Source organism: Myotis lucifugus, unplaced genomic scaffold, assembly GCF_000147115.1.
Source record: "Myotis lucifugus unplaced genomic scaffold, Myoluc2.0 scaffold_4, whole genome shotgun sequence".
Taxonomy (NCBI): Eukaryota; Metazoa; Chordata; class Mammalia; order Chiroptera; family Vespertilionidae; genus Myotis; species Myotis lucifugus.
Window position 1 is genome coordinate 10,669,044 of NW_005871052.1, and position 19,432 is coordinate 10,688,475.

A 19,432-nucleotide genomic window follows, 5' to 3' on the forward strand; every position below is an offset into this window, starting at 1 on the left:
CTGATGGGAATCAAATAGAACAAACTGTTTGAAACTTATTACTAATTTTGGTAGAAATTATTAACATCACCTCTGCCCTATATAGAGATTAGTCTCACCTTGACATGAGTAGTGAGTTTCATTACTCCAGATTTCTTGGTTAGTCATGCGTCATTGCTAATACTTCATGCTGTATTTGGATCAATGAGAAAAAGTACTACAACCTACACAATGCTTGAAGAAAAACAATCTACCTGGATCTCTAAGTCTTTGATCGTCACAGCTGATGGGAATTGTTCTCTTGACCTGAGTCAGGCAATTGGGGTTCTGGGTTCCAAATCACAAGAGGGATTTAGGGTGAGTAAGCAATTGGAAAGGTAGTTTGAGCAGGGGCAGGGGATTCAGAGCAGGTAGAGGGTGAGTAGAGAAAAGTAGTGTGACCTGAATCTGAGCAAAGCTCTCGACAGGCTGAAGAGAGGTCTGAACAAAGACCTAAGAGAAAACATGAGCAAGAACTAGAGGGAGGGCTAGAGCAGAGAAATATTACAAGTGGAGTTTCAAGTGGGTGCAAATCAGGATGAGGCTAATGGTGGTTGAGAGCATAAATGGGGATAGGGAATCAGAGCCAAGAAGTAGTGCCAGCCAGTGCTGGAGAGAGAGTGCAACCTGGGATCTCAGCAGGAACTTGGCGAAGATACAGCCTGAGGAATAGCAATGGAATGGTGGATGGATGGGGTTACAGCATCGAGAGAGATCCAGTTAGAGAGGCAGTGAGAAGCGGGTTCCTGGTGGGCAAGGGGCCGCAGAGGGAAGTTGACCTGAGGAGAGGAAAACTGGATTCTAGAACCATTTAGGAGAAAGAACAGAGTGAGGAGCAGAGAAGTAGCCTGAGGAGGGGTTGGGGCAGTGCTTGGGTCTGAGAGGGAGAATGATGGGGCATGAAGGGAGATGAGCAGAAAGGTAAAATGATTGGGATCCAGGTAAGATGGAGGCTGGGGGGAGGGGAAATAATAGGAGGAGAAGGCCAAAGAAATAGTGAGAGCTGGCAAGTGGGGGTGGGAGAAGATGGTGAAAGAGGAAATGGGGGGTAGTTAGGAAAGGTATTGCAAGTGGGAGCAGCAAACTGTGATGCTCTCAGCTTTACTGTCAAAATTCCTTAGAAACCCTACATAGGGGCTTTTGCTGCAATCGTGGCATCAGTTTTTCTAATGTTTCATCAAGGGCAAGACATAAAACAAAATACTGTCAAAAGCTGGCACTCCTTGTTGCACCCAAGAGTGTGCAGAGATAGCTGTACCCTAAGATACATACATAAATATATATATTTGGGACTAGGGAACAGAAAGCCCTGTTTTTGAAAGGCCTGACACAAATGGAGATAGCAGAGACTGAAAACCAGAGAGGCACAACAAGAGAGTGATAACTCAGCCATCCTGCTCTGAGCACCTCTAGTATAGCCAGGTCATGCTCTATAATGACTTGTATCTTTCCATCCCCTTCTCTCTTGATCCCACCTCCTGTCTTTTATCCACTTTTCCTCACCCCAATCCCACCCAATGTGGAAAGGCCATCACCTTTCCCCTTCACTGTTATTAAGCAACTTGCAGCAGTAATACAACAATACTAAGATAGTCTCCTAATTCCTTTCCTACACTGCAGTGCTCTGGAGCTCAGAGCCAGGATAGTTTGTAAAAATTATCAGGTGACATGTACAAGGTTGAAAATGCCCTGGTACTGACTGCATTGTGCTTTTTTCCTGCTCTGTACTCTCCCACTTTTCCCCTTATTAAAAATCTTGATACTGATGACTTCCTGGAAGGAATTGTGCTGATGACCATTAAGTTCTCAAGAGACTACATCCACATCCAGAGTCAGCTGTCAATGCTGGCTATGGTGAATATGATTCTTCTTTTTTCCCATTTATTTACTGTCTAAAGTTTTACGTATCTCCTTTTTTCCCGACTGATCCACCTCCCCCCATCCCCACAGCCATTCCCACCCCGGGCAAGCCCCAACTGCCCCAATGTCTGTGTCCATTGGTTATGGTATATGCATGCATACAAGTCCTTTAGTTGCTCTCTAACCACCCCCCCCCGCCCCGCACACACACACACACCTCCCTTGCCAGTTGTCTCTGGATCTATTTTTATTCATCAAATTATGTTGATCATTATATCCCACATATGAGTGAGATTGTGTGACATTTATCTTTCTCCGACTGGCTTATTTCGCTTAGCATAATGCTCTCCAGTTCCATCCATGCTGTTGCAAATGGGAAAAGTTCCCTCTTTTTTATAGCTGCACAGTATTCCATTGTGTAGATGTACCACAGTTTTCTAATCCACTCATCTGATGATGGGCACTTAGGCTGTTTCCAAATCTTAGCTATGGTGAATTGTGCTGCTATGAACATAGGGGTGCATATATCCTATCTGATTGGTGTTTCTGGTTTCTTGGGATATATTCCTAGAAGTGGGATCACTGGGTCAAATTGGAGTTCCATTTTTAACTTTTTGAGGAAACTCCATACTGTCTTCCACAGTGGCTGCAGAGTATGCTTCTAACAGATAATTTTCTCCTCATCTTCTGGGATCCTGGCCATCACTGTTGACCTCTACGTATTTCTGCAAAATGCCTTTACCTACCAACTGACTCACACCATGCCTCACAACTTAGGCATACACACACACACACACACACACACACACTCTCTGAGTGGCCAGATTATTATGACCACCTGACGTTTGTAGGCAAAGTAGCTATAATTTTGCACTGAAGTTGCTAGAGGGCCAGACCATTATAAATAGGGAAGTAGGTTGTTTACCACGACAGAAGTGATTTTTTTTTTCTGAAGATCTGGGTAAACAACGCTATTTAACAGCCTTTGAACGTGGGATACACACACACACACACACACACACACACACAGTGGCCAGATTATTATGTTTGCAGGCAAATTAACCGTACACTGCATCGTATGGGATACGGAAGCCGAAGGCCTGTTCGAACCCCTTTGCTGTCTGCAGTTACCAAGATAAAACGTCTCCAATTCGCACAGGAACACAAGGATTGGAGAGTAGAGCATTGGAAAAAAGTCATGTAGTCCGATGAATCACATTTCCAGTTGCATCATGCAGATGGCAGAGTGAGAATTTGGCGGAAATAGCATGAAAGCATGCACCCCACATGCATGAGTACAACCCTTCAAGCTGGTGGGGGCAGTGTAATGGTTTGTGGCATGTTTTTCTGGCATGATTTGGGCCCTTTAATTTGTGTGGAACAACATCTGAATAGCACAACATACCTAAGTATCGTTGCTGATCAAGTTCATCCTATCATGTTGATGGCGTATCCCAATGGAGATGGCTTTTCCAACAAGACAATGCGCCATGCCACAGTGCTCATATTGTGCAGCAGTGGTTTCAAGAACATGAGGGAGACTTTAACTTGCTTAGGTGGCCCCCATAATCACCAGATCTCAATCCAATTGAGAAACTGTGGGATGAAGTTAAAAGAGCCATCAGGCAGCTGGTTCCACAACCATCAAATCTCACAGAACTGGAGGGGATCAAAAATGGCGGCGGTATAGATGGACGTGTTCCGGGCCTTGTCCCGGAGCAGATAGGGTGAGCAGCTGAAACGAGTAACATCCAGCCCGAATTGGCAGAGGAGATTCAGTTGGGAGACAGTTTGCAGCCGGGAAAGGCAAAGGACTCCCAGAGAAAGGTAAAGTCAAGGCTCTGGGAAGGATAATTGGCCAGAATTCTGAGCCCTGAGGATCAGAGGGAATCCACACGGCACCGGCTTGGGCCGCATCCCTTGGGACGGGCGCAGTGGAAAGAAGGTACGCAGAACTGCTGGTTGGCAGGGGATTCTAGATCTGGGTCCACTATCAGGAAAGGCTGAGGAGTGCCAGCAGAAAAGCGTGCAGAGGCGCAGCCTTTCCCTCCTCGCAGGGGATTCTAGATCTGGGTCCACAGTCAGTAAAGGCTGAAGAGTGCTGGCAGGAGAGTGCGCAGAGGTGCAGCCTCTCCAGCCTCTGTGGCTTGTGCCTTTCTTCATAGAGCCGAGTTCATAGGACCTTTCGGATACAGACACTGACCCGTGGCTGGAGCATGGGAGAAGGTGCAGAATTGTGGAATCTGGGGAGAGAGGGGGATCCAGGAGAAGTGTCAGCGAGTTTGGTGCTGAGTCATGCCTGAGCCTGGGACCTGGGCAGCCATTTTTCCCTGAAGAGATAGCCCCTCCCTCCAGTATCCAGGCAACTAATAGAGCCACACCCAGATTCCAAACTGAATGGTAAAAGGATTAAAAACAAAACAAAACAAAATAAAAACCGTAAATAGTCCCTGAGAGCACAAAGGGGATGGACTAAAGAGAGACTTTCAGTCACAGCAATCGAAACCTGAGAAACACTACAGTACAGAAGACTGGGATCTTAAGCCAGCCAAAGGAACACTTCACTTTTTCATTTTTATTTTATTTTATTTTTTATTACTTTGTTATCTCTCTTTTTTTCTTTGTTTTCCTGTTTTTGTTGCTTTATTCTCTATTTCTTTTCACATTATTTTTCCATCACTCTATTTTATTTTTATTTGCTATTTTTATACTATTTTTGAAATCAAATTTTTTGTAAATTATTTTTTTTCTCGTTCTCTTTCCCCTTATCCACCCATCCCCTTTCTACTTCCTCTATACTGAACTTAGATCCTCCCCATATTCATCCAACTCTTAACCTTATCTTCTATATATAAGCTCAGCATTTACAGATTCTGCCCCCACCCTCTTTGCTGGGGAGTTGGTGTTTGTATTTTTTTTTATTTCTATTTTTTTCTATTTTTAAATTTTATTATTATTATTTTTTGTTTGTTTATTTTGTTTGTTTATGTATTGGTACTGTATTTTCCCCCATATATATATATAACAACAGACCCCCACAGAAATACAAATGATTGTTAAAAAATACTATGAACAACTCTACTCCAACAAACTAGACAACCTGGAGGAAATGGACAAATTCCTAGAAAAATACAACCTTCCAAAACTCAATCAGGAAGAATCTAAAAATCTCAGTAGGCCAATAACTATGGAAGAAATTGAAGCAGTCATCAAAAAGCTTCCAGCAAACAAAAGCCCGGAACCAGACGGCTTCACAGGGGAGTTTTACCAAACATTCAAGGAAGAACTAAAACCTATTCTCCTCAGACTATTCCAAAAAATTCAAGAGGAAGGAACACTTCCAAGCTCATTCTATGAAGCCAGCATCACCCTCATACCAAAACCAGATAAAGACAACACAATTGAAGAGAATTACAGACCAATATCCCTCATGAACATAGATGCCAAAATCCTCAACAAAATCTTAGCAAATCGGATCCAGCAGTACATCAGAAAGATCACACACCATGACCAAGTAGGATTTATCCCAGGGATCCAAGGATGGTACAATATCCGCAAATCAATAAATGTGATACATCACTGAAAGGGCGAGGGCTAGGCCCTCCACCTTGCCCCAGGGTAAGGGCTAGGCCCTCCACCTTGCCCCAGGGTAAGGGCTAGGCCCTCCACCTTGCCCCCGGGTAAGTGCTCCATCTTACCTTGGGCACGTGCTTGGCAAGGAGCTTCTTCCCGGAAGTCTAAGCCTCTACTAGCCACACCCAGGAACAAGGCACAGACTTGTGCCTGGCCAATCGGCAGAGCACAGTCCTTTCTCCTCCCCTTCCTCCAACTCCCCCTATATAACCGGTCTCCACACAGAGTTATCTCTCTCTGCTTCCTGTCGCTGCGTCGGCAAGGTGGGGGAGCCGAGCTAGCTCGAATAAAGACTCTTATGCTTTTGCATCGGACTGGCTGGCTCCCTGATGTGGTTTCTTGGGGATCCTGAAATCTGGGCATAACAATCACATAAACAAATTCAGAGAAAAAAACCACATAGTCATATCAATTGACACAGAAAAAGCATTTGACAAAATCCAAAACCCCTTCTAGATAAGAACTCTCAGCAAGGTGGGAATAGAAGGATCATACCTCAACATAATAAAAGCCATATATGACAAACCCACAGCCAACATCATACTCAATGGGCAAAAACTAAAACCATTTCCCTTAAGAACAGGAACAAGACAGGTGCGAGAGTCCACGGCCAGCGTGGTTTTCGCGGGTTAAAAGACTTGGAGGGAGGGCTGACGCGCAAATGATACACAAGACGGAATATTAATTTTTATAATTACTGGGGAACCAGAGAATAACTCAACTAAAGAAGTCGAGTTCTCCCTGTTGCTCCTTTCCCAGCTGCTTTTATTAGCTAGAATACACAATTGCCTTTAGGAATGCAAACAGACATATCAATGGTAATGTTTAGCAAACAGTAAGATTGCCATGTTGGGGGAGTTTGCTTTAGGCCACTGAGTCAGCAGCAGGTAATAAAATGTAGATATTCACCCTGTGAATATCAAAAGGAGTTCTGGTCAGCCTTCTGCCAGACTCCTCACATTTATATCAATTACTGTTCATCTTGGTCTCCAGCATTTCCCCCTCCTTTAAATTCTTAATAGAGGTTGATATGTCGCTTGCAGAGTTTCAATTCTTTTAAGATTTTTATTCCGCATCTGCAGACTAAAATTAAAGAAATAAGAACAAGAATGAGACAGGTAATAGTGGTTATGCTAAAAGGCAAAAGTAAAGGAGCAAATTCTTTCTTTAAATTGCTGCCAGGCAGCTAAGGAATTAGATTTTTCAGTTTGCCTGGGATAATTATACAATATGCTGCTTTAATTTTAAAGTATCAAGGGTGGTGTTATTTTTACTTTAAGCACCAAGAAGGTGATTTTTCATTGAAGTTATTATTTTAAACTGTATCATTTTACTGGTGCAATTGCAGCATCTGATTTTCATTGATTATTACTATATGCAGACCCATAGGGGCTTCAATCCACAAAAGAAAAAACTGTTCTCAAGTTTGCTGCTAGTAGGTGCCATTCATAAGATTTTTTACATAATGGCTTAATGGGGGGAGGTCTTAGTAATGTTAAATTTCCTTGACCTCTCCCAGAAGCAGTGATAGTAATTAACTAGGTTTTCGCTTCCCCTTCCTTTGGTGTGATGCTAGCTAGCTTTATTTCTACACACAAAGAAGCAGTAGTTTGATTCTTGTGTCATATAAAACAGGGAAGCAGGGTGAGGACACCCGGGTAATTATACATTACGGCACAGCTGGTTACTGCCAGCATAGCAAGAAAGACATTTTCAGGCATTCTTGGGGTTCTGGTTTCTTCACAAATTCGTTCAGCTTTCTGGACCGTCTTCTTTATCACTCCCCAAGTCATCTCTGGGCTGTTCATTGTCCGCTGTGTTCTTCTTCCACTCCTTATCTTCAGTGTGTTGCCTGGGGCTGCTGTTTGTGGCTGGGGTAGCCGACTGTCTACAGCTGCATGGTGTGGCTCCAAGCGCAAGGTCCTCATTAGTCTGGCTAGTTCCCCTCTTGGATCCATGTTGTAGTTTAATAAATCTAGCAGGAATCCACACAGGTTTAGGGAAATTTTCTGGAAATATACAAGCATACCCTCAACCAAAGGTTAATAATGGATGAGGTCCCTTCCATAAGCCAGATTCAAGATCTTTCCATTTAACTAGACCAGCCGTGGGCAAACTACGGCCCGCGGGCCGGAAATGAATAAAACTAAAAAAAAAAAAAAAAAAAGACCGTACCCTTTTATGTAATGATGTTTACTTTGAATTTATATTAGTTCACACAAACACTCCATCCATGCTTTTGTTCCGGCCCTCTGGTCCAGTTTAAGAACCCATTGTGGCCCTCAAGTCAAAAAGTTTGCCCACCCCTGAACTAGACCATTTTCCTTTGTTTTATTTTGACACCAGTGTAACTCCATGGGTGTCTTGCCATCATCACAAGTGAAAAAATTTAAGGTAATTAAGGCTTGGTGCAGCCTTCCCACAGGTGATTTCTCCATCATTATCCCCCCATTTTGTTTTTCAGGTTGGGATTTTAGTCGCTGATGCTGTCGTTCAATAATGGCCTGTCCTTGGGAATTATATGGTATTCCTGTAATGTGCTGAATTTTCCACTTTTTACAAAATTGCTGGAAATGACAGCTTGTGTAAGCAGGCCCATTATCAGTTTTAATAATTTTTGGAATTCCCATGACAGCAAAAGCAGCTAGGCAATGATTAATAACCTGTTTTGCTGTCTCAGGTGTAGATGCAGTAGCCCAAAGGACTTTTGAAAAGGTGTCTACAGAGACATGCAATGCCCCAAGGCGTCTAAAGGACGTATAATGTGTCACATTCATTTGCCAGATATGGTCCCTTAGCAAACCTCTAGGGTTGACTCCTGTGTTAGGCTCTTGAGGTAGATGTAACATGCAAGTGGGACATTCTCTGAGAATCTGTTTTGCCTGCTGGCGAGAGATTGAGAATTGTCTAGACAACATTTTGGCAGGCTGATGTAAAAGCTGATGAGATTCTGAGGCCTGTTTTAATAAAGCTACCAATTGATCAGCATGTGCATTTCCTTTTGCCAAAGGGCCGGGTAATAAACTGTGAGACCTTATGTGAGTAATATAGAAAGGATATTGTCTTTGTTGCACAATCTGCTGAACTTGTTTAAATAGTAAAAACAAACTTTGGTCACTAAGCCATTTTAAGCGAGCAGTTTCAATTCTATTTAATAAACCTGCAGCGTAAAAAGAATCCGAGATAATATTAAGAGGTTCCTGCAATTCTTGTAATGCAGCCTTAATAGCTTCTAACTCAATTCTTTGTACAGAAGTATGACTAGTTTGGATGACTCGGTCTAAATTCATTGTATGATAAGCAGCTTTGCCATTTGATGATCCATCAGTAAAAACAGTCAATGCTTCAGGAATAGGTTCCTGTCTAGTATTTTTTGGTATAATAATAGGAGCATAATACAAAAATTGTAATAATTTGTCTTTTAGTAGGTGACAATTAAGATCCCCTGAATATCCACTCAGTCCAATTTGCCAATTTAAATCAGTCTGAAATAACATTTCTAATTGCTTCCCAGTAAGAGGAAGGTAAATACATTGGGGTGAGGAAAGATTAGAGTCACCTCTAAGTATATTAAATAAATTTGTCATTTCTCCTGTAGAGATTTTTAGATAAGGTCTTAACCAATTAATGTCCTCTAACAACTTTTAAAAGTCATTTAAGGTTTTAAGGCAGTCTTTTCTTATTTGATTTAATTTCTCCTTGATTAATGGCCACTGATCCGCCCATATAGGCCTATTATCTTTCCATTGTATAGGCTCAGCATGGGGGTGAGGAGATTGAGCAGTGACCACTCCTAAAAAGGCTGATATTCTAATTCTTGTTTTCCTTGGCCTGAATGGGTTCTTTAATCTCCTGATTTTCTTTTCCTACACCTTGATCAGCTTGATATCCTATCTGAGTTACTAACTGTTGATTTTTGCCAGTAATAATACAAGCTTGTAAACCTTCTAAAATGCCTGTCCCCATAAGTTGACTGCAATTCCAGAGATGATATAAGGCTGAAACCATCCTGTTTGTCCTTCCTCATCTTTCCACTTTAACACTGCAGCGCTGCGTGTTATCAGGAATTCCAACACCCATGATAGAGCCCATAGCTTCTGCCATGGACCAACTTGGAGGCCAGAATTCTTGACTGATGACACTAATATCTGCTCCAGTATCTACTAGACCTTTAAACATTTTTTCCTTCTATTTTTAGATTAATCATAGGACGGGTCTTGCTAATTTCCTGTATCCAATATATATCTGAGCTTCCAAATCCTTGTGTCCTTCTCTTCCTATTTATAACTTCACCTTGCTGAATATAAGGTAAAAGCAAAAGCTGAGCAATTTTTTGTCCTGGAATAATTTGCATAATATGTTTGCATTCTAGAATTACTTTGATTTCTCCTTATATTCTGAATCTATGACTCCAGGAAAAACAGTTAGTCCTTTTAGCGTATTTTCGCTCTTTCCTAGGACTAAACCTGATATTCCTGATGGCACAGGTCCCCAAATTCCTGTAGGAACAGCTTGTCTAGCCATATGGGGATCAGGGTGATTGTTATTGTGCTATTAAGATCAAAGTTAGCATTTCTTTCTGGAGTGACTTGAAGGAGGGAATCTATTGTGGTTCTGGCAGGGTGGAACTTCCCCTTATTTAATAATGGGGGCTGGGGGGAGCCCCTCAGGCCGTTTCCCTGCGGCTGGCCATTTCCTATGTCTTGATTTAATGGCTGGCCATTTCTATGAAATTTAGATCTACATTGATTGGCCCAATGACTCTCCTTCTTACATCTGGGACATAGACCTGCATTACCTGAGTTGGGAGGCGGAATGTTTATGCCTTCTCCCTGAGCGTCATTTTTTGGTTGCTTATACTCCTTTTTAAAATGTCCTTGCTGCCGAAACCGGTTTGGCTCAGTGGATAGAGCGTCGGCCTGCGGACTGGAAGGTCCCAGGTTCGATTCCGGTCAAGGGCATGTACCTGGGTTGCGGGCACATCTCCAGTAGGAGATATGCAGGAGGCGGCTGATCGATGTTTCTCTCTCATCGATGTTTCTGACTATCTCTCTCCCTTCCTCTCTGTAAAAAATCAATAAAATATATTTTTTAAAAAAATGTCCTTGTTGCCCACAATTGAAACATAATTTGTTTCTTGTTGTAATTGCAGCAGCTAGTAAGCTTGCCTGAAAAAATGCCTGACCCTACAATCTGACATGCTCGAATCATTTCTGTAATGGTACTATTTTTTCTTAGAGGCATTAAACATTTCTTACAATCAGCATTTGCATTTTCATAAGCTAATTGCTGAGTCAAAATATCTCCTGCTGCCTCATGTTGAATCTGCCTTCTCACTGCTCGAGTGAGGCGAGCTACAAAATCAGAGAATAATTCAGTGGGACCCTGCATACACTTACTAAAGGCTTTTTCAGGTTCCCCTTTTGCTGGTAAAGTCCACCAGGCTTTTCGTCCGCAAAGTCTAATTTGCTCATACGCCTGCTGGACGTATTGGAGCTGATTTTGAACATCACTAAATTGTCCCTGTCCTGCAAGCATCTCAAAAGTTATGGGCCTGAGATTTGAAGAAGCTTGCTCTTAACATTTCTCTAAAAATTCTCCTTTCCAGAGCAAATAATCTCCTCCATCCAGAGTTGCACAGGCTAGAGAATACCAATCATAAGGAGCTAGGAACGCTTCAGAAATATTACTTATAATTTCTCCAGTAAATGGAGCATTTGCATCATTCTGTATTACACTATCACGCAAGGCCTTTATCATTTTAAAGTCAAATCTTTCATGCTGTCTTATTATTTGATTTGGGAATTGTGGATTAGCTATCTGTATAATAGGAAAAGCAAGTCTATCTTCTACTGTGATGTCCTTTAATCCTTTTCTGATGGCTTTTTGCATAGGTGATTCTGTTAGTGGCGATTTAAATGTTTCAGAATCAGGATATGAAGGCCACTCTTCCAATTTATCTTTCTGCTTCTCTTTAGGAGCGGAGGGTGCAAGGGGAGGAGGTCTTTCTTCTTTAAAAGGCTCTAGCAAATGCAATACCGTTTCCCACAAGGAGAAACAATTTGGAGGCAATTTTTTTTCCCTGCTGTTGAGCTTCTTTCAAGTTCTGACCTACCCGTTCCCAACATTCAATATCCAATGTACCCTCATCAGAAAACCATGGATTATATTTTATAATAAACTTTAGAAACTGTAAAACAAGATTTTCTGAAACTGCAACTCCCTTATCCTTTAATGTTGGGGTCCATCCCCAGCAGGTCCAGAGGTTCCCATAGGTGGGGACAGAGTTGGCGAGGAAGGAATGACACGGAGGCAGTGTTCAGGTGATCAGCATAGTTGGGTTCTCTAGCCAGGTTCTCCAGCCAGGTTCTCCAGCCAGGTTCCATGTTTTATTGCTTGTTACAGCTGTATTTATACCAGTTGATTTTAATCCTATCAATTTCTATTCCAAAGGTTAGGACGTTTCTTATCTCCATTCCAGGGAGTAAATGATTATGTAGCTAAAGCGTAATTGTTCATAGTTAAAGTGACTAACTACCCACCTGGCACTTAGTTAAGGGGTTTTATTCCCTCCCTAACTTCAGGGAAAAATCCCCACCTGGGGAAACAACGTTTCTTGGAGAGGTGACCTTGGTTAAAACACATAGCGCTAAGAAGGGGAGCAAACATATTAAGAACAGTATGCTATATACGCCAGGTCCCTTGAAACATATGCTGTGCAGATGTTTCTTCCCTGCAGCGACTGTGTCAAGCAGCAAGGATGGACCGGCTTCCTGCACTTTAATAAGCAAGTCAGAAGTCTATAGGAAAGTCTCTCCTCTCTCGACAAATTCTGCCCCATTTTGATCTGGTTGAAACAAAAGAAATCACTCGAGCACTTACGGATCCGCAGGCTTCCGCAGCTGACATGAGTTTCACACGCAGTTAAACTTCCACCATCAGGTCTGGTGATATGTTTCCGCTCTGGCGAATCCTTTCCCTTCAAGTTCCTTGTTTCGGACGCCAAATGTGAGAGTCCACGGTCAGCGTGGCTTTCGCGGGTTCAAGACTTGGAGGGAGGGCTGACACGCAAATGATACACAAGATGGAATATTAATTTTTATAATTACCGGGGGAACCAGAGAATAACCCAACAAAAGAAGTCCAGTTCTCCCTGTTGCTCTTTTCCCAGCTGCTTTTATTAGCTAGAATACACAATTGCCTTTAGGAATTCAAACAGACATATCAATGGTAATGTTTAGCAAACAGTAAGATTGCCAGGTGTTGGGGGAGTTTGCTTTAAAAGGCCATTGAGCCGAACCGGTTTGGCTCAGTGGATAGAGCGTCGGCCTGCGGACTCAAGGGTCCCAGGTTCGATTCCGGTCAAGGGCATGTACCTTGGTTGCGGGCACATCCCCAGTAGGGGGCGTGCAGGAGGCAGCTGATCGATCTCTCTCATCGATGTTTCTAACTCTCTGTCCCTCTTCCTTCTTCTCTGTAAAAAATCAATAAAATATATTAAAAAAATAAATAAATAAATAAAAAATAAAAAATAAAAGGCCATTGAGTCAGCAGCAGGTAATAAAATGTAGATATTCACCCTGTGAATATCAAAAGGAGTCCTGGTCAGCCTTCTGCCAGACTCCTCACATTTATATCAATTACTGTTCATCTTGGTCTCCAGCAGACAGGAATGCCCACTCTCACCACTCCTGTTCAACAGAGTACTAGGAAGTATTAGCCATTGCGATTAGATAAGAAGAAGAAATAAAAGGCATCCAAAGAGGAAATGAAGAAGTAAATCTGTCCTTATTCGCAGATGACATGATATCGTACATAAAAAACCCTAAAGACTCCATCAAAAAACTATTAGACTTAATAAATGAATTCAGCAATGTAGCAGGATACAAAATTAACGCCAAGAAATCTATGGCATTTCTATACACCAATAGTGAACTTACAGAAAGAGAGACTAAAAAAGCAATCCCATTTACCACCACACCAAAATAATTAAGATACCTAGGAATAAATTTAACTAAAGAGGTACAAGTCCTCTACTCAGAAAACTACAGGACGTTGAAAAAAGAGATAGAGGAAGTCATAAACAGATGGAAGAACATACCATGTTCATGGATTGGTAGAATCAACATCATTAAAATGTCCATACTACCCAAAGCAATCTATAAATTCAATGCACTTCCCATTAAAATACCAATGGCATAATTCACAGACCTAGAACGAACTTTCCAAAAATTCATCTGGAATAAAAAAGACGCCGAATAGCTGCAGTGATCCTGAGAAAGAAGAACATTAAGTAGGTGGGATCTCAATACCAGATATCAAGCTGTATTACAAAGCCACTGTTCTCAAAACAGCCTGGTACTGGCACAAGAACAGACATATAGATCAATGGAATAGAATAGAGAACCTAGAAATCGACCCAAACCAATATGCTCAATTAATATTTGACAAAGGAGGCAAGAACATACAATGGAGTCAAGACAGTCTCTTCAATAAATGGTGTTGAGAAAATTGGACAGATACATGCAAAAAAATGAAACTAGACCACCAACTTACACCATACACAAAAATAAACTCAAAATGGATAAAGGACTTAAATATAAGATGGGAAACCATAAAAATACTAGAGGAATCCAAAGGCCACAAAATCTCAGACATATGCCGAAGCAATTTCTTCACCGATACAGCTCCTAGGGCATTGGAAACTAAACAGGAAATAAACAAATGGGACTACATCAAAATAAAAAGCTTCTGCACAGCAAAAGAAACCATCAACAAAACAACAAGAAAGTCCACTGCATGGGAGAACATATTTGCCAATGTTATCAGCGATAAGGGTTTAATCTCCAACATTTACAGGGAACTCATGAAACTTAACAATAGTAAGATAAACAATCCAATCAAAAAATGGGCAACGGACCTAGATAGACACTTTTCGAAAGAGGACATACAGAAGGCCGAAAGACATATGAAAACATGCTCAAAGTCACTAATTATACGAGAGATGCAAATCAAAACAACAATGCGGTATCATCTCACACCTGCCAGAATGACTATCATCAACAAATCAACAAACAACAAGTGTTGGACAGGATGTGAAGAAAAAGGAACCCTTCTGCACTGCTGGTGGGAATGCAGACCCTTGCAGCCACTGTGGAAAACAGTATGGAGTTTCCTCAAAAAACTAAAAATGGAACTCCCATTTGTCCCAGTGATCCCAGTTCTAGGAATATATCCCAAGAAATCAGAAACACCAATCAGTAAGGATATATGCACCCCTATGTTCATAGCAGCACAATTCACCATAGCTAAGATCTGGAAACAGCCTAAGTGCCCATCAGCAGATGAGTGGATTAGAAAACTGTGGTACATCTACACAATGGAATACTATGCTGCGGTAAAAAAGAAGGAACTCTTGCCATTTGCAACAGCATGGATGGAACTGGAGAGCATTATGCTAAGTGAAATAAGCCAGTCAATGAAAGAAAAATACCACATGATCTCACTCATTTATGGATAATAAGACCATTATTAACAGGTGAACAAAAATAGATACAGAGGCAGAGCAGCATCGAACAGACTGTCAAACTACAGCGGGAAGGACGGGGAGGGTTGGGGGGCACGGGGGCGGGGGGGGTAGGAGATCAACTGAAGGACTTGTATGCATGCATATAAGAATAACCAATGGACACGAGACACTGGGGGGTAGGGGAGGCAGGGGGAATGTCAAGGGGCGGGGGGGAAGAAAAAAAAGGAAAAAAAAAACAGCAGAAAACATTAAAAAAAATATCACATGGGGAAAAAAATCTCACAGAACTGGACAGTGCTATTCATCAGGCATGGTGTCAGATTCCTCGCATCACCTTTCAATATCTCATGGAGTCAATGCCAAGAAGAATCGCCGCAATATTGAAGGGAAAAGGTGGCCCAACAAAGTACTGATGGGGTGGTCATAATAATCTGGCCACTCAGTGTATATAAATCCCATGTTCAAAGGCTGTTAAATAGCGTAGTTTACCCATATCTTCAGGGAAAAAAAATCCCTTCTACTATCGTGGTAAACAACCTACTTCCCTATTTATAATGGTCTGGCCCTCTAGCAACTTCAGCGCAAAATTATAGCTAATCTGCCTACAAACGTCAGGTGGTCACAATAATCTGGCCACTCAGTGTGTGTGTATATATATAACTATATTTTTATTGATTTCAGAGAGGAAGGAGAGAGATAGAAACATCAATGATGAGAGAGAATCATCTATCGGCTGCCTCCTGCATGCCCACTTCTAGGGATGAAGCCAGCAACCTGAGCATGTGCCCTTGAGTGGAATCAAACCCAGGACCCTTTAGTCTGCAGACCGACGCTCTATCCACTGAGCCAAACCAGTTAGGGCACAACTTAGACATAATAAAGAGTTAAATTCATCTGTGTGGCTCTTGGTTTCTTTTCAATCATGGATTGGAATTGCCGAGACTATGCTGACTCCTTCAGTGTGTCCAGTTCTCTGAGGAAAGACAGTGCCTGGCTGTGTACTTCTTGGCTCTCTTCATTCTCATGCTTCAAATCTACATTCAGAACTCCTACTCCTCCCATCACCAGGCATAGGAGATCCTTTGTCAGAGCCAGGATCTGAGTCAGGTTCAGGAGAACAAAAGCCAGTGCCTTTATCTGAAACTTTAAGGGTATCACACTGTCTCCTTGATGCTGGGCTTGTTTACAAATGGATATGACCTGCTCATCAGAGATGTCTCTGTCCTTGTCTCCACATCACCTCTCTGGCCCTGCCAGTTATCTTCCATTTAGTCATCAATCCCATCACCTACAGATTTCAAAGGAAACCCAGAGAACATATACCATTTATTCAACAACTACATCTGCATCCTCTTATAGTTCATGCCTGAACTTCAGAAATCATTGAATTCTGAGACTCCATCAAACCAGAAGGTGTTGAGGGGTTTACTGGAATAAGTTATGGACACAAGAATTTAGGGTTTCACTACAGAGTTACCTCCTGTGTGAGAGGGGAGGCTGCAGCGAAGTCCCTGGAGACCATAACTGGGATAGGAGGAGAGGAATATACTATGAGATAGAAGGTGGAAGAATGGAAAGGAAGGGGCGGGATACGGGTCATCTTCCTGAGCAGAGGCAAAGGCATCATTCCAGTTGATAGTGTCTCTCCTCTTCAACTCCATTGCTCCTTCACTTTCTCTCTCTTCAGGTCTAGAAAAATGGCTCTGGAGAAACCCCCATTGGGCCACTGTCCTCTTTCTACTTACTTATTTCTTGACTCTCTGCTGTATGCATGTGTGTATTGGTGCCTATGTGTAAATGCCATTTGAGGGTGTGTATGTTTATGTGAATGCCTCTATGATTGGGCAAATCTTGGGGTAACACAGTATAGGGAAAAGAGTGCTATTTTTATCCCTTCCCTCCCTCTCTTTCCAGTGTTTAAGAGGAACTTTATTGCTTTTATACTCTCATTTCCAGCTTTACCTAGTGTCTTCATTCAGTATCAGCCAAAATGGAAAGCTCACAGCGGGAAAGAAACAGACTGAAGCATGGTGATGTGGATGAGGACACAAGCTGAAGCCATTCCCAGAGGTCCCTGTCTGTATTAAGAAATGACTTCAGGCTGCTAAACGGCCACATCAGAAGTGACTATAGTCTTACCCCTCACCCATTTTTGCCCAAGTATTTTGAAAAATATGCTCCTTCTTGTAGTCCCCAAGAAGAGGCAGGATCCGATTCCCATTTGAGGCCCAGGACTGCCTTCTACCTTCTTCTTTTTCAGAGCAAACAGCAGTACAAAAACCTCCAGAAGGAATAATTTGCCCTCGCCCCCACAAATGTACCAGAAATCCTTAATAGATGTCCCCTACTGGCCCAGGACTTAGGGAGAGCATAGGAGGGGAAGGGGGGGGGGAGGGGAGGAAGCTCAAAGAGCAGAAAGGAAAGGAGAAAACAGGGGAAGAAAAAAACATTCTGAGGTTGACACCTTTTCCCATCCTATCAGCCCTTCTCAGGCAACTTCTCCCCTCACACCTTGCATTAGAGGCCTCCTGAGACTCACCCACTTCTAGTCCAACGGCTTCCTCCTCCTGCCCCCCATGCAAAGGTGAATCAAGAGACCCTGGGGTGCTTATGAATTCTAATACAAATTAAGCATAGTTGAGTGGGAAGAGGAATGAAACCAAAGGAAACTTCAGCAGTGTTGTCTAAGGGTAAAATGCAATCCCGAAACTACAAATTAAATATTTATTGAGGTTACTGAGTTCTTAGCACTGCATTATGTGCTTTTTAAAATCTTCAAAAAAACAAGAAGTGATAGATAGGTACTATCATTATTATTCCCGTTTTTCACATAAGGAAATGGAGGTTCAAAGCAATTACTTGCTGATGAGCACATATCTGCCTTACCACAGTTGCTACAGGCAAATGATTTTCAATAATCTGTGCTTCCTACTTCACTGATGCCTCCAGAGATCCATTCCATGTGATTAAATCATTCCTTGGCCTGAGAAAATTTGGGTTCCCTCTCCAAGAGATCAGAAACACTAAAAAACAAAAACAACCCAACAAACAAAAAAACCACTAGACTAGAGAAGCCCAAAGAATGAGCTGTCAGGTAGAAAGTGTCTCTTGTCAGAGCACACATCCCATGGGACCCTAAAGGACCCAGCCCCATATAGAGTAAGAATCAAAGTTCACAGATGGGTTGCAGACTATTTCGGGGGTTCAGAATAAGCCACACCAAGACATGCTTCTGTGGAATGCAGATTGTTTAGAGCTAAAGGCAATTTTAGCTTCAAGCTCAAGAGAAGCATCTGCCTCTCCTTTTAACTACCTAGAATAACCTGAATTAGGGGGCCTTGACCATAATAAGAGACTATTAGTGATAACCTTTTTAACACAACTATATGGCAGGGAAAACTTTTATTTACTAAAAATCTGTTCTTATCATCTTTCAATGAACCTTTGAAGCATCCATGGTGCATGACCTCAATCCAATCCCTCTTTCTATCTCTGATCCTCTAATTCATCTGGAGTCTATGACTCTTCTCATGCATGTGGAGATCCTTATAGACATAAAAAACAGTATGGTGATTGCCAGAGGGAAAGGGGGGTGGCAGGAGATAGAAGAGAGTAAAGGGGGGGATAAATGGTGATGTATTATAGAATTATATACCTGAAACCTATATGATTTTATTAACTAATGTCACCCCAATAAATTAGAATAAAAATAAAGTGATTTTCCTAATCAGATGGAAGGACAGAAATTAGAACAAAAATCAAAGTCCATTCAGACTCCTTCCTATTTACATTTAGACAGTTGTAGATATTGTAATAGTCAGGACATTGGAAATTTATCCTGTATATAACAAGAAAGATGAAAGAAAAAGAACAGTGAAATCTTACTAAAGGACAACATAAACATTTTGTATCCTAAGAACTCAGCTTGGTAACTCAGGTTGGAAGCTCCAAAATATGGCCAGACAGAAATGTGGGCTAAAATTCATTTACGGCTTGGGGCCTACCAACTGCTGCCAGTCTTCAAATAAATTATAATTTAAAATTACAAAGGTTATTATGAGTAGTTTGCCAATTAGAAAAAAAGAGGGCTAAATAAAATGGACATTAATGAGGTTAAAACAAAGGTTTAGTACAGCACTACCAAAGGCTGAATAGGCCAAGGTGATCCCTGGTTGCTCCCCCAAATAAGTCTGCCTCCTTTACCCCAGTATAGAGAAATTGAAAAGACTGGAAAGAACCAATTGCAATGTGCAACTTAACCAGTAATCGCTTGATGAAAGTGTCAGGCTGCTTAAATCAAATTAAAGATTGATAACAGAGCCAGAGTCCCTTGGCTTGACCCCTCACTGCGCGCTTTTTACTGAGAGGTGAGTAAAATGGTCAGAAGATAGA

At 41.9% G+C, this 19,432-nt stretch overlaps 1 long non-coding RNA gene across 1 annotated transcript in view; it reads right to left on the reverse strand.

Moving 5' to 3' along the window:
- LOC102429545 overlaps nt 1-19,432 on the reverse strand; it is a 51,399-nt gene that overhangs the window by 4,781 nt on the left and 27,186 nt on the right. Inside the window, exon 3 of the long non-coding RNA XR_001350473.2 lies at nt 12,394-12,572. This is a non-coding gene — a long non-coding RNA (uncharacterized LOC102429545). The remainder of the gene's footprint in view (nt 1-12,393; nt 12,573-19,432) is intronic.